Here is a 15,911-nt window from a genome sequence, read left to right on the forward strand (position 1 = left end):
TCCTTCACGTCGGGATAGTTTGCAATTGTGCATTTAATATCGTCTGCTTGAGAAACTGCCAGTTATCCTTAACTCCTTCTCTTAGATTTTCTTGCAATAGGACTTTACCTATCAGTTCTTTTAGTTGGTTAAAGTCTGCATTTTTGAAATCCATTGTCCTTATTCTGCTGCTCTCACTTATTCCTATCCTTAGAATAATAAAATCATCATTTCATGATCACTTTCACCCAAATTGCATTCCATCTTCAGATTTACTACCAATTCATCTCTCTTGGTCAGAATGAAGTCTAAAATGGCTGTCTCCCTGGTTACTTCCTCCATTTTCTGAAACAAGTAGTAGTCCCCAGTACATTCCAATAATTTATTTTTGTGTTTTTTGTTTTTTTTCCTTATTTTTCCAGCTGATGGCTGGGTAGTTAAAGCCCCCTATTACTACCAGATCTTAGGTTTTGGATATTTGTGGTGTTCTAGAAATGCCTCATCCACCTTGTCTTCCTGATTTGCTGGTCTGTAGTAGACACCTAACATAATGTCACCCTTATTTTCCCCCTTTTAACTTTACCCAAAGATTTTCAACTGGCCTGCCTTTCATCTCCTTCTGGACCTCAAAACAAGTGTATATACTCTTGATGTATAATGCAACATCTCCCTTTTTCCGTGCCTGTCCTTCCTGAACAAGATATACTCTTCTATACCAATATTTCCTGAGATTTATCCCCTTATCTATGATGCCAATTAAGTCAGAACTGAGTTTGTGCTAATACTTCCAGTTCTTCCTCTTTATTCCCCATATTCCTTGCATTGGTGGATAGACATCTAAGATATTGAGCAGATTCCCTCACTGATTTCCCTCTTGTGCTCCTATGACCCTATTGTAATTTTCCATACCCCCTCCCCATATCTAGCCTTCTATTCAGGTCATCTTTTTATGCTTACCTATGGGCTTTTGTCACCTTCTCCTTTTGAACTTAGTTTAAAGCTCTTGTCACTGGGTTGGCAAGTTAGAACCCAAAGATGCTCTTCCTCTTCTTGGTCAGATGGATCCAATCTCTTCCCAGCAGTCCACATTCTCAGAGTAACATCCCACAGGTGAGTGTGGCCACAAATAATCACATTTTGGCTGAAAAAATAACTCATGTTGAGTTTTCATTTGCCATCTGTTTTTTAGACTCTAGGATGCACCTGGGTCACATTTTCAAGCTTTTTTCCACAGTCATGATGGCTAGAAACTTACATTTTTTGTAAATAAATGCAGAGTCTTACTTAATCACATGCATCCAGGAACACAGACTAAGAAAACACCAAATATCCCAAGAACCACAATAATATTGTCAGAGTTGGCAACATGACATAAGGCACAAGTCAGGAGGAGCAAGTTAACACATTATTTTTCACATATTTCCCAATACAGAGCTGAAATCACACACACTGGGGGGGATACATAGGTTCAGCCTTTCTTACCCCCTACCCATACCAAAACTCCATGCATCCACCCAGAACAAAGGAATCATAAAAAGCAATAGGCCAAACTGCTTTTAAATTACTGGGGCCTGCCCAAATGGTCCAACCCCCAGTTAAAGAGCATAAGAACGGTCCTACTGGGTCAGAACAAGGGTCCATCTAGCCTAGTATCCTGTCTTCCAACAGCAGCCAGTGCCAGGTGCCCCAGAGGAAATGAACAGAACAGGTGATCCATCCCCGTTGCTCATTCCTAGTTTCTGGCAAACAGAGGCTAGGGACACCATTCCTGTCTATCCTGGCTAATAGCCCTTGATGGACTATCCTCTGTGAATTTATCTAGTTCTTTCTTGAACCCTGTTATGGTCTTGGCCTTCACAGCATCCTCTGGCAAGGAGTTCCACAGGTTGACTGTGCATTGTGTGAAGAAATACTTCCTTTTGTTTGTTTGTTTAAAGAAACATTTTCACCTGTACTTGTAGGCTTAACAAGAGAACTCAGAACAGGGATGACGCACAGTATTACCTCCAGTCAACCCCTCCCTAAACATCACAAAAGAAATCTACTCACTGCCCCATTAAACTTCCTCCTCTTCCCTCCCCCCCGACCTGAAAGGGGGCAACATAACTCCAGAGAACATTATTGGAAGGGAATGAAAGGTTATGAGGCAAACGTGTTGGGTGGGATGCAGAGGCTGAGTGAGCAATCTTTGTGTAGGAGCAGGGTCTTTATCACTGACAAGGAAGGCACCTAAGAAGGAAGCACAAAAGGAAAAAACCATTAGTCCAGTAGCAATACACCACACTAAGAAGAAAATTAGAAATGGATTACAAATATGACAGTGCCTTTTTACATTTAAAAAAGTTATGAAAGACAATGATCTGTGGACTCTTATTTACACTGCTCATTAAAGTAGATTTCCTGGGCGCCATGCCCAGATGTGGACAAGCTAAGACTTGGGTGGTACTCCTGGCTTGCTGCCATGATGTCCTTATATGTAAGGTGTACAGCAGGGAGGGGCAGGGCATACCCACCATCTCTGATGGCTTACTCAAGGCAGGAAATGGAAGAAACTATGTGAAGAGGAGAACATATATTCTCCAGAGCATACACAGTTTGCACCTGAACTAGGGGGCATTGAGGGAAACAATCCACAGCAAGATTGTTCTTCTTCTCTTGTCCCTTCTTGGGGGTTCTCATCCTCATTGCAATGTCCAAGATCCTGTTCAGCATCACTTGTGCCTGCTGCATTAGACATGCAGGTGTGTGTGTTTGGCGACAATGAACACCAAACTGAAGGCAAATTCCAAATCTGAGGGGCCTTAACTGAGAAAATCCAGGATCCAGATGGGGACTATTAGCTTGAGGATCCCAGTTGATCTCAACTGCTGGGGGGGAAAACACAAAGAGGCAATCTCTCAGAAACCCATGACCCAAGCTATAAAGACCTAACAGATTAAAATCAACATATGTGTACTCTGAAACAAACTGAAGCCAGTGAAATGTCTGGAGCACAGCAGTTACGTGCTCCAACCACAAAACTCTGCATCAGCAGAAGTGTCTAAATGGTCTTCAAGTGTAGTCTCAAGAGCATATAGTAGTAATCCAATCTGGATAACTGTGGTGAAATGCATTTCTTAGAGACAGAATTGCTACCTTCCAGCCAAGTGCAAATGGGGGAGGAAAACAAAACCAAACACTCTTTGCCCTGCTACCTGGCTATCCAGACAAAGTTAAGGAGAGACTTAGACTGTAAATCTCATTACAGAAGGATAGTCACTTAACTTTCAGCTGAAGAGTCTGATATCACTACCAGTTGCTTCCTGTCCTGATCTTGGTCAGAAACCTGAAAAACTGAGACCAATGAAACAGAAATGTAGAGCTGCGCTGGTGACACTGTAAATCAATCCAAATCACTACTTTAGTGGCTTCATATGCATATTGAAAAGGAGGAACATACGAATAGAAATTTGTGGTACTTCACATGAGAGAGCCCTTGAGGAGGACAAGTCTGTGATGGGATGTCTACACCACACAGGATTGGAAGGAGTTAAGGTGGCCAGGGAGACCAATTAACCCCATAGGCCACACCTGGAGGAGGAGCCAGGGAGCAAGCAACTAATTGGAAGCAGACTCAGCTGGGGCCTGTATAAAGCCCAGAAGCGATGAGCAGCAGGGGGGATGCTGCAGTCACTCCCTAGAGGAGGGAATTGTAAGGCTGGCAGAGGGCCAAGCCACAGACTGGAAGCTGCCACTCAGAGTGAGAGACTGCAGACTGAGAGAAAACCATGGGTAGAGAGACTGCTTAGGAGGGCGCAGCATCTGGCAGAGCTAATCCTCAGGATGGCTAGGAGGATGTGCCAGAGCATTGAGGGAACCCCATCATAAAGTCCAAGACTACCCTGTAGTTTTCTCAGAGAGAAAAGAATCAGTCAAGTACCATTAACCCTGCCAAGGACTGCAAACATGACAGCAGCATTAAAATAAGTTGTCAGATCTAATAGAGTCAGTATAGACACCTGGTCTATGTGCATCACTAACAGGATATTGCTGACCACCAAGATTACCAGTGCAGCCTTCTCACTATACCTAATCCTCAAAAAACCAGACTGACAGGCATCAGTCAATGCTGATGACTCCAAATATTGCAAGAGCTGCTTTGCAAGAATCTTCTTAGTAAATTTCTCCCCAGAATGGAGATTAGAGACAAGGCAGTAGCTGAGTGGTGATGTATGCCCTATGAATTAATTTGAAATATCAGGTTATATGTTGCACTGGTGGTTTTGTTATGTCACTATTCACCATATTTTGTTTCTATCTCTTTGCTCACATCTTCCCCTCTTAGAGGAGATTCATCCCTTCAGCACAGTTAGATTAGGGATACATTTGGTCCACTATATTTAGCAAGAGTGGCCCCCTCCTTACTGGAACATATTCTACAGCTTAGGACATTTGCTATACCTAATTTCCTGTTACTAATACTCAGAGCCTCCGGGTCATTATTCCAATGGAGAAAATGTATCTTTACATCTTTTGGAAACGTCAAATTATTTCCACCCTATCCTCAAGCATAATGAAGTTGCATCATGTAAAGGTCTGTACATGAATCATTTACAAGAGGTATGATGATGCTTCTATTCCAACAGCTGTGTGTTACATAAAAGATAATGATGCCTACACTGAAGGATCTACTTTAAAACATTACAACAGTTGAGATAATTGGCAAAAATGCTTGGAGAGAAATCCTGGCTTCAGCAACATCTGTAAATGCAGTCCTTTGGGAAAGGATAACCAGGGGTCCTAATCCCAAATAGTCTTTATATGAATAGACCCACTGAAGGTCAACAAGACTTCAGTAGGGCTATTACCTAGTCAGATGGATTAGTCCCAATGAAGCCTTCTGGTCCACTCCCCTGCAGTTATGGCAGGACTAAGTATTCCCCAGAATTCATGCCAGTACAATACATGAGTAAGAAATTTCAGTATATAGGCTCAAGTAAGTTATATTGACCTCATGCTGCTCAAAGGTCCGTGAAAACACCTCTCACAATTAGATCTTCAACGTGGCAGATTTTGGCCTTTAACTTTAATATTTTTTCACCCAGGTGCTGAATGTTAAAGGATGGGGAGGGGAGCTAGTGTAACGGTATAGCTGTGAGATATAAAACGAAGTGTGGTGTCCAATGGAGAACATCTATATGAAATGAAATGGAGATCCGGAGAATCAAATATGAGTGTGGGAGATGATAAACTAGATCACTTAGAATCAGTCTCAGCTACATTGCTACACTCATTAAATCATATATAAAATACACGGGGCTTTTTTTTTTCTAAATTCTGAATTTTGTGGTTTCATCTGAAGTCTCTGGTTATCCCACAAATGGATTATACTAGCCAAGCCTATGTGAATAGACAACTCCCCTGTGAAAACTTTTAGGAATTGGCATATCAAATTAAATCAGTGTTAGATATATTGCTGGATTTTGGTTTCCTCACTGATATTTAAAATGTTACATTTAAAACCTCCTCTCTTATGTCTGTTCTTTCTGAAACAGATGGTAAGGTTTGCAGTCATCATCCTCCCTTACTTGAGCAAAACTTATGTTAACTTCAGTGGCACTTATTTCCTCAGTAAGGATTGAAGAACCCTGCCATCAGAAAGAGAGAGACAGGCAGGGACACAGTTGCTGTTATAAGTAGATAAAGCTGTTTTCATAATACAGACACTGTAGTGAAATACCTATTTCAAAAATCTTGAACCCAGTGGTAGTGCATATAACTTTTTCTAATTGTAATAATTGCATACAGCATCTGGTGGCATTATTAAAAATGTACACAAATATTTGAATTTGAAGTGGGGTTAATCTTCTGGACTGTGGAGTACTTCTATAGTTTTTTAAAATATAAATAAAAGACTGAGTAGTCTCATGTAAACCGGTAGGCCTTCTTGAGGAGTATGATACTCAGTGTAAGAGTGTCAGAATCTGACCCTAAGTATTTTCCTTTCATATGGTGGAGGCTTCAGGCAGTCCCTCAGCTGGTGATTCAGACTCTCTCTTTTTAAGGTTTACCCCAAAAAAGAAAAAGAAAAACCACTTTATTGCAGTTAGAAACCTACATGCAGAGAAAGTTCCAGTATTCAGCTGCATGAAGTAATGGGTGGGGAATTTAAATCAAAGCTCCCTTTTCAAACAATTTATCCATAACTAATTATGCAGCCTGACTACCTTGCTGCACTTCACCTGGCAATAAGTTACCTTCTTCCATCCCTTGGTGGATCACTACAATGTGCATTACTGAATATAAACTCTGAGAGCTAAATTCAGACCTGAGATAAGCAGACATCTCCACTGACATCAATATATTTACACTAACTTATACAAGTGACTCAGTAACTTTCACAGATAGAAAACCAGGACATGCTGTATCACAAATGTTCAAGGCCCAGGTCTGAATTTAATTCTTCCGATTAGTGACTGAACTGCAAAAAGTCTATTATTACTTCAGTCTTGCTTATGGAGTCCCCTCATAACTGATTAGTGCTTCTCTTACTCTGCCTAATTCAAACACAAGGTCACACTAAGCAAAAATACTCCTCCCCATCTCTCTCAGAAATTAAGACGTCTACATGAGGGAATTAAGGGGTGGTGATTCAGGAAGATTGGGCAGAAGGAGGAAAGAATAGTTAATGCTGAACAGAGTCACAGAGAGCTACAGAATAATCCTGAAATGACATCCTGACATCGTGGTACAATGTTTGCATCCTACAAGTTTCAATATATAGACATCATCCAGGATTATTTGTGATTCTCTGTGACTCCTTTGGAGGATTAAGTGATTGACCCCCAGAGGTCCTGAGAACAGGCCCTAATTTTCTGTGCAGTTCTGCAACATTGAGTGCTATTGCAGTAGGCACAATTAAGTCTTGCCAATTTCAATGCAAGGGAATATATTCATTAGGTGACTCAACTGAATTACTCCTCCAGCCCAGAAAGATTTTCAGTGTCAGCCCTTGGGGCCCACAGTTCTGGGAACTTAAAAATGTAAATACAGGCAGTCCTTGACTTTACACCGTTCAACTTACAACGAATGGCACTTACGTTTCTTTATTGATTCCCTGGTTCGACTTGACAATTGGTTTTGACTTTATGACACTCAGTCCCGCAATGAAGTGTATTGCGGTTCCAAGCCAACATTTCAACTTACGACTTAATTTTCAGGAACCAGTTGTGTCATAAGTCTGAGGACTGCCTGTAATAATGATACTTTCCCCAAAAATCAAAGGTTAACAACATTCTCGCTATAGTCACTCAAGGCTGTCTCTTTAGGATCTGGGAAATATGGCTGCAGATCTGTTTATATTCTGAGAGTGCACTGACCTTTTTTTTAAGGGGGGTGTCTAACCACACATAGCACATGTGTAGGGGTGTGATGACCATGGATAATAGTTAGATGTATCTTAAAAGGATGGAGATTTCTCAAAAATTGTTGTATAAACTTTTCAAAAACTGCTGCGGTGGCTTCAGCTTATCCTCACCTGGTTTCTCTCTCTCTTTTTGTCTTTTTTTTTTTTGTGGGCTTGGCGTTTTACATTACATCTCACTAAGATCAGTTCTAATTTAAGGAAAGAAGAGTAAAAGTTGTCTGTGTAGTCAGAAGAGACTGGTGAAATCCTGCAATAACAGATGAATTGTGTTTGTGGTTGCTGCTTCCTGGCAACCATTTTGAGTGTAGCAAACTGAAGAAAAGGCACATTTTATTAAGCTCCGAGAATCAAAATGAATTCTAGTTCTGAGTACAGGATGGGCATTCCTATGGAATATATATATTTTGCAAGTTCATATATGTGGGTTTGCACTTTATGTATTAGCACTCTCCCATAAACCTTGTCTACCGCCAGTTCAAAATGATTAACCCATGATTTTTAAGGACTTACATTGTTAGCACATGGGCATCGTTCACAAATAATGTACACTTTGTGTAAACCGATGAAGCCCCAACATGGTTAATTGTCTTCAGTTGCTGTTTCAGTAAGTATTCAAAGGGAAATTTAAAGTAGTTACAGAACAGAAGAAATAAAAATATTTTCCTGTGGTCCCTGAATAAGAAGTTATTTTTTCCATCCCAATAATTGATTGTGGTTTGTCTTCAATTATATATTCCTCACTACAAAGAACCATGGTGAAAACCATATTTGACCGTGGGATAGTACTTCTATCCTACAGGGTATTCCACATGTTCTGAGTCCAAATAAATAATAAATCAGTCCCAGACCTCTCTCTTCTTTTATTGACAGTTAATGTCCTCTAGCTTTTTAAAGCATTTAATAACTTATAATTTCCTTTTACCTAAGGCAAGTGTTGCAATGAAACTTTTCTGCACTATCACATAAGATTAAAAAAATATATTTTTGTTGTCGATAGCAAAAATGTCTTGTCACTAAAGAAGCATATAATGGAATGTTTCTTATCTGCTTTGTGTGATTTTTATTGGGGCTTTTTGTTTGAAAATAATTTGCTAGTCTTCATTCAAATTTAAAAAATAGGGATTATCTAAGTAGTATCCAAGAGATATGGTGATAACCTAAACTAACCTAGCCTGCATTTGTGGAAGTAAAGTATTCTCTACTGCTTTTTAATGTTTTGCAGGATGTACAGACTTTTTGTTATCTTTGTGAAAATGGTCAAATTGGCAATTAAAAAGTCATTTGCCTTTGTTAATTTGATTACTTTTTCATAAAAAAAAAAGGATCATTTTTTGGAATAAATCAAAGACATTCTGTGTGTCAGGCCAAGACCCTTAGTGCTCTGGAGAATATTTAAGGTCATTTCTGCAGCAAATTTTGATGGATTCCTTAGCATGAACCTTTTACGCCTGTGTTGAAAGAAAGAAAAAAGTCAGCCTCCTCCCTCGTGAATCTGCTGTCCTCACCTAAGAGAGGGATAGGGCAGCCTGCCTTCAGCCTTTTTCTCCTGCAGACACTGCAAATAGAATAGTTGGTAGGGTGAGAGAAAAGCAGTTTACCAATAGCTTCCTTGTTCTCAATCTTCTACTGCTGCGTCCAATACTACAAATGACCTGCAATTCCAGTGCATTTTCTGCAGCTGAAAAATCAAAGAGCACTATAATCCCTGATTAAATCTTATCCCCTCTCTCTCTCTTTTTCTTGTAATCAACTTCATTACCTCCAAAGTATTATATATGCCAGCTGGGTTCTAAGATTATGCCTGCTCTGAGTACAAATACTCCAGATACCTAAGTGTTTGTGTAGCACAAAAATCTCTCTCACTTTAAGAGTCTGATATACTTTCCTATTGCCTATGTATTCTTACAATTTGGATAGTCTCTATAGCTCATTTAATTTAGGCCTGAGATCATTAATTTTGCAAGCAAGTACTTGCACTAATCACATTAACTGAAAACGGTTTTCAAAGAAACCTGAAAACAGGCACTATTTTCCTTGACCTCACTGCAGTGTATGATATGGTGTGGCACACGGGTCTACTTAAAATATCAAGAGTGCTCCCACTGTGGCTTACTGATGCCATCGAACTGCTATTCCGAGACAGATGATTCAGGGTGCATGTGGGTGAGAAAACAAGTTCTTGGGGGGAGGGGGGGAAACAGATGAATGGGTTACCTCAGGGTCTGTTCTAGCCCCAACCTTTTATTTTTTCATGAGGGTGCTCACCCCAGCTCCAGCCTGAGGCCCTGCCCTTGTTCCACTCCCTCCCTGAGGCCCATGCCCACCGCTCACTGCTCTCCACCCTCCCCCAAGTCCCTCTCTGAGCTGCCAAATAGCTGTTTGGCAGCACCCCTGATTAGCTGATCAGGGGCGCTGCTGAACAGCTGTGGCTGATAGGTGCATCCACTATTTTTTTCCTGTGAGTGCTCCAGCCCAGCACTGGACGCTGCAAAGCTACCTGACTACTGCAAGACATGGTGCCTTCAGCCTAGCACCAGCAAGACAGTCTCTAGCACTCTCCACCTCCACCTCGCCAATGTGAAAAGGGAACTAAACATCATAATGAATGGCCAGAGGCTGAAGCATACCCAGTTTACTTAGCTGTGACTCTTCAAATGAACTATGAGATACAAAAGCCCCCCTGAGCAAGGTAGCAGCGAAGGTCAAGAAACACAACAAACTTCTCAGCAAATTGGCAGGTTCTTCATGGGGAACCCCCAAGGACCGCAGCCCTTGCCATCTCATACTCAATAGCAGAGTACTGTATGCCAGTATGGAGTGGGTCAGCACACACCAAACTTGATCATGTGCAATTCCACTCAACAATGTGCATCATCACAGGAAGTCTCCGACTGACTCACCTTCCATGGCTTCCAGTTCTGAGCCACATTGCTCCCCCTTACATCATGAGGGAGATTGCAGCTGGCAAGCTACTTGAGAATGTATGTGCCAACCCACATTTACCCTGGCTCAACAATCTTTTTAGCCCACCAGCCACACATCTTTCATCACAACACCCACTGTGGTCAAGGCTGCCATGCCAGGACATGACAGCAGAGTCCCTGTGGCAGGAGACTGGTGCTTAACACCAACCACCAATGAGTTCCTTGTCACAGACCCTACTGTTCACCCACCCGCTTTGACCTGCCACATCATCAGTGGGCCCTTCTTAAGCAATTCTGCACTGAGAAGGCCTCTGTGCAGCAAACCAGCACCGTTAGGGTCTTCAAGACAATCCAAGCTGCGGCACAGATCAAACAATGATACACATTGTTGAGTAGTACCCACTAACCAAATTCAGCAGTGGGCTCCAAGAGCTCCAGATGGCTAATAAGAACACTATTTCTTGGGTCAGCAAATATGCAAATACTTAAGTAATTAATGTTAATGTCTAATGTTATTTAATATGGGTACATAGCACCACAGGTTTGCAGGCTGCTTAATTTTAGTTGCTCACCTGTGCTATTGGGTCTCATACAGTGGTATGATATAGAATATTCAATTTAGCCACCATATTAGGGTTGTCAGGTGTCTGGTTTTTGACCAGAAAATCTGGTCAAAAGGGGACCTGTGCAGTGTCCAGTCAGTACTGCTGACCAGACACCAAAAGTCCAGTTACCACAGTAACTGCAATCGGCCTCTGTCGCTGGAAGGGCAGGAAGAGCAGCTGCTGCTAGAGGAGCTCAGCTGATGGAGAGAAGCACACAGTGTTTGAGAAGTGGGGACAGCAGCTGGGCTCATCACCTGTGACAACCCATCCCGCCTTTGCAGCTTCCAGGGACCCTCACTGTTTCTTGTCCCTCACTCCAGGGACCAACCCCCACCTTTGCTCCACTGTGCCCCAGTTGGGCAGTCCGGCAGACTCCGTGTGAGCCAAAATGTTGCCAACCCTCCAGGATTGTCCTGGAGTCTCTGGGAATTAAAGATTAATCTTTCATTAAAGATAATGTCATGTGAGGAAACCTCCAGGAATTCATTCAAACAAAGTTGGCAACGCTATGTCAGCTCCTCCCAGCCCAGCTCTGCAGGTGTCAGGTGAGTCCCAGGAGAAGGAAGAGTGAGTGGCAGAGGAGCCTGTAGTGTCTGGGTTTGAAAAATTGGAAAGTTGGCAACCCTACACCATATACAAGCAAAGGGAGTTTTCACTTTCACTGTTTTAATGTAATTTTGATTCAAGTTTAGATTAACTATAGCAATAATCTTTTAACAACTGGATACTCTGTGGTTCAGGAACTCTGACTGCAAAATTTTAATATTCAAAACATTATGGGTACCCTTGTTCCAAAATGGAATTATACTGCCTCATGCAACAGTAATTAAAAAATACATTAAAAGCCACATCAGAACAAGATTCAACTGGTTAGAGCTTTTTTTCCCCACATACAACACATGTTTCCAACGGCCCTGTCAAACAACTTAGGCCTGATATATGATCTAGCTCTAATTATCATCTGCTATGCGTTGTTCTCTGAAAACCAGATTCTGAATATGTTTGGGAGATACCCTCAGATGCTATACATGTAACCTAAAGATATTTTAATAAAATAATTGAATTATAGAACTGGAAGGGACCTCAAGAGGTCATCTAGTCCAGTCCCCTGCACTCATGCCAGGACTAAATATTATCTAGACCATCCCTGACAGGTGCTTGTCTAAACTGCTCTTTGAAATCTCCAATGATGGAGATTCCACAACTTCCCTGGGCAATTTATTCCAGTGCTTAACACCCTCACAATTAGAAAAATTTTTGTTAATGTCCAACCTAAACTGCCCTGGCTGGAATTTAAGCCGATTGCATCTTTTCCTGTCCTCAGTGGTTGAGAACAATTTTTCTCCCTTCTTCTTGTAACTTGAAAACTGTTATCATATCCCCTGTGAGCCTTCTTTTCTCCAGACTAAACAAACTGAATTTTTTCAATCTTCCCTCATAAGCCATGTTTTCTAAACCTTTAATCATTTTTGTTGCTCTTCTCTGATTAATTTTGAATTAATCAATTTACAAGATATTTAGGGGATAATGCTGAGCATCATTTGTGAGGTCCTTAAACTCTGTCAGCTTCCATCATATTCTGCCGGGCTCTTACATTCTGCTTCTGTAGCATATTGGTATTCCTCACAGGCACTGAAGCTAATGGCAAAAAGGGATGTGGGTTGAATCATAGAACATAGAATCACAGGGTGAAAAGGGACCCACAGGTGTCCTCTAGTCCAGGGTTTCTGAACCCATGGGTCAGGACCCAAAATTGAGTTACCAGAATGTTTCAAAAAGTTGCGTGGCAGCTCCTGTCACCTCCCTGCTCCAGGCATTGCAGCCTCTGGGGTCCCAGTGCCATTCAGATTTGGCCCAGTTGTCATGATGACAAGAGTCTGGGTAGGCCAAATGTGAGTGAGTGGCACTTCAATCCCATAAGCTAAGTCATAACTCCACTCACACAAATTTGGTACAATTGTGAGGAGACGCAAACCTGAATGGTGCTGCAACCCTGGAGGTTGCAATGTCCAGAGCCCAGAGCCAAGCCCAGCCAGTCCCACAGCACAGATGTTGCCACAGTGGGGTGAGTGCCAGCAGGTCCCAATCCCTCACCACCACGGGGGCAGGACTGACCAAAACCAGCCCAGCACACCCCCCCCAGACTATTTACTGGGTCGTGACAGGTTATAAACATTTACAAATGAGTCCTGAGTGCAAAAATGCTGAGAATCACTGATCTAGTCTAACCCCTTGCCAAGATGCAGGATTTGTTGTGTCTAAACCATCCAAGAGAGATGGCTATCCAGCCTCCTTTTGAAAATCTCCAGTGAAGGAGCTTCCACAACCTCCCAGGGCAGTCTGTTCCATTGTCCTACAGTTCGTACAGTTAGGAAGTTTTTCCTGAGATTCTAAGTCTGCTATGCTGTAGATTGGGCCAATTATCTCTTGTCCTGCCCTCTGTGGCAAGAGAGAACACCTGTTCACCATCTTTTTTATGACAGCCTTTCAAGTATATGAAGACAACTATAATGTCCTCCCCTAACCCTAACCCTTTTAATCTCTTTTCCAAACTAAACATTCCCAGTTCCTTTGCTCAAATGGCTTGCATTCCCATACTTTGATCATCTTTGTCACTCGCCTCTGGATCCTTTCTAGTTTCTCTACATACTTTCTATGCAGCAGTGATCAAAACTGAACACAGACTCTAACTGAGACCTAACCAGGGCTGAGTAGAGCGGTACTATTACCTCCTGTGACTTGCATGCTATGCCTCTGTTAATGCAACCCAAAATTGCATTTGCTTTTTCTTCATCACATTGTTGACTCATGTTGAAGCTGTGATCCACCACAACTCCCAGATCCTTCTCAGCAGTGCTGCTGCCAAGCCAGTTATCCCCCATTCTGTATTTGTGCATTTGTTTTTTCTTCCCTAAGTGTAGCACTGTCACAGGGCAGGACTCACCCCTGCGGCGCCTCCTGCTGGCCGTCCAGGGAATTAGTATTTCCAGCCTCCGGAGCACCCTCTTCAGGCTGATGTCCTGCTTCCTGCCAGGTTCCAAGTCCCTCCTGGACCCCGGTGCCCCTTTCAGGCTGAGGTGCTGCCCCCTGCAGTACTCCACAGTTTTGCTGGGTCTCCTCTTCCCAGGAAACCCCCAAAACCCTAACCCCACCTTGCCTCAGTCTTAGGCTACTGCCAGTCACCATCTAGCCCCCGCTCACTGGGGTGGACTGCAGTATAATTACCACTCATCATCAGCAAGGAGGGTTTGGACCTGCTGCCTCTGCTTACCCTTGGGCTGCCCCTTTGCAAACCCAGTACCCTTTCTGGCCTTTAACAAGGCCTGCAGCCTGGGGGGGTTTCCAGGCTGCAGCACCCCTAGCCTTCCCCCAGCCCTGCTCCACTTTAGGAACTCTTTCTCAGCTCCCAGGAAGCCAGGCCCTTCCCTCAAGAGCTCTAAGGAGAGTCCTCTCAGCTCCTGGCTTCACTGGCTTTTATAGGGCCAGATGCAGTCTGATAGGGGCGTGGCCCAGCTGCAGCCGCTTCCCCAATCAGTGAGCCTTTAGCTCGCAGCCCCAGCCCTCTCCCAGGGCTGGCTTCAAGCCCTTTCAGGGCAGGAGCAGGTGACTACCCCACTACAAGCACCTTACATTTCTCTTTGTTTTGTTTAATTTTGTTGTCTATAGCCAATTCTCCAGCTTATCAAGATCCCTTTAAATTTTAGCTCTATCCTCCAAAATGTAAGCAACTCCCCTAGTTTTATGTCATCTGGAAATTTGATTAGTGTGCTCTCTGTTCCTACATCCATGACTTCAGTGGAAGTAGGATTAGACCATTAAGCAGCAAAGTGCAGGTCCTTGAAATCACTGAGTGTTGTAGGCACTCAGGTCTGGATCCTCAAAGGATTAGGCACCCATTGATTCCAGTGGGAGTTAGACTCCTAAATATCTTTGAGGATCTGGGCCTCGGCATGTTGCTGATTCCTTGCTTCACTAAAGAACGAGGCCAACAAACAAGAAAACCACTTAGCCAGCAATGCTGTGCTGCCAAGGCTAATGACATCACCAGTAGTGGTGCTGACAACACCATACAGCCATGTTGGCAACATGCTTTTTAAAACACAAGTGAAGGAGGAGAAAATATTCGCTGGATGGAAAAATAGCCAGAATAAATAGGGGGAAAGATTTATTTTCAAACATCTAAAAGAATGTTTAAAACAATGGACAGATAAACCACAAATTAAAAATTGATTCAGAAATGCTTTGGTGACATTTTTCAGTAACGAGAGCAGATGTGGGTAGAATGCTTCCCATTGTTTTGAGATCATACAAGCAATTGCAGGAATGAGTCGAGGCCAGCCCTTCCCCTTCCCAGACTACAGCCTCTCCCAGATAACGAGCCCCAATAATTGTCACCTATGTGATCAGTAGGGGGTGCTTCAAAAGCAGTTCTGTAGAAGCCCTCCATTCCCAGAGCAGCATCCCAATCCTCAGTTTCATGGTATTATAAGAATGGGCATGTACACTTGGACCGTCAGACTTTGAACTCTGCTCTGACCATATACTTGATCCTTTGTCTGCTTTTTGCTTTCCCTTTCAATCCCTCTCCTTTCATAACACTTCCATACTTACTCTTTTCTACTTCCCCCCTACTTCCCATCTGCTTTCCATTCTCACCCTCCACACAAATCCACGGAATTTAACGAAACATGCCAACCTGCACCCTCGCCAGTTACTTGTATATTATATCTATTTCCTCTCTTTGTTTTTTGTCTTTTCAGCTCTCAGGACAGGGATTGTTTCTTCCTCTGTGTTTGGAAAGTGCCATATAATGTGTGGTGCTGCAGTACAAAATGATTACAAAACTAAGAACAAACTCAGTATTTTCAAACTGTTCTGGTGCAGCTCAAGGTTTTTGTTACAGTTGAAAAGTGGCTGAATCTGGTTAAATAACTTTTAGGGTCAAATTTTCAAAGTTGCCTCAACCAGGACTCTGCATTTGTGCAAACAACTGCCTTT

This window comes from Chelonoidis abingdonii, chromosome 3 (assembly GCF_003597395.2).
Source record: "Chelonoidis abingdonii isolate Lonesome George chromosome 3, CheloAbing_2.0, whole genome shotgun sequence".
NCBI lineage: Eukaryota > Metazoa > Chordata > Testudines > Testudinidae > Chelonoidis > Chelonoidis abingdonii.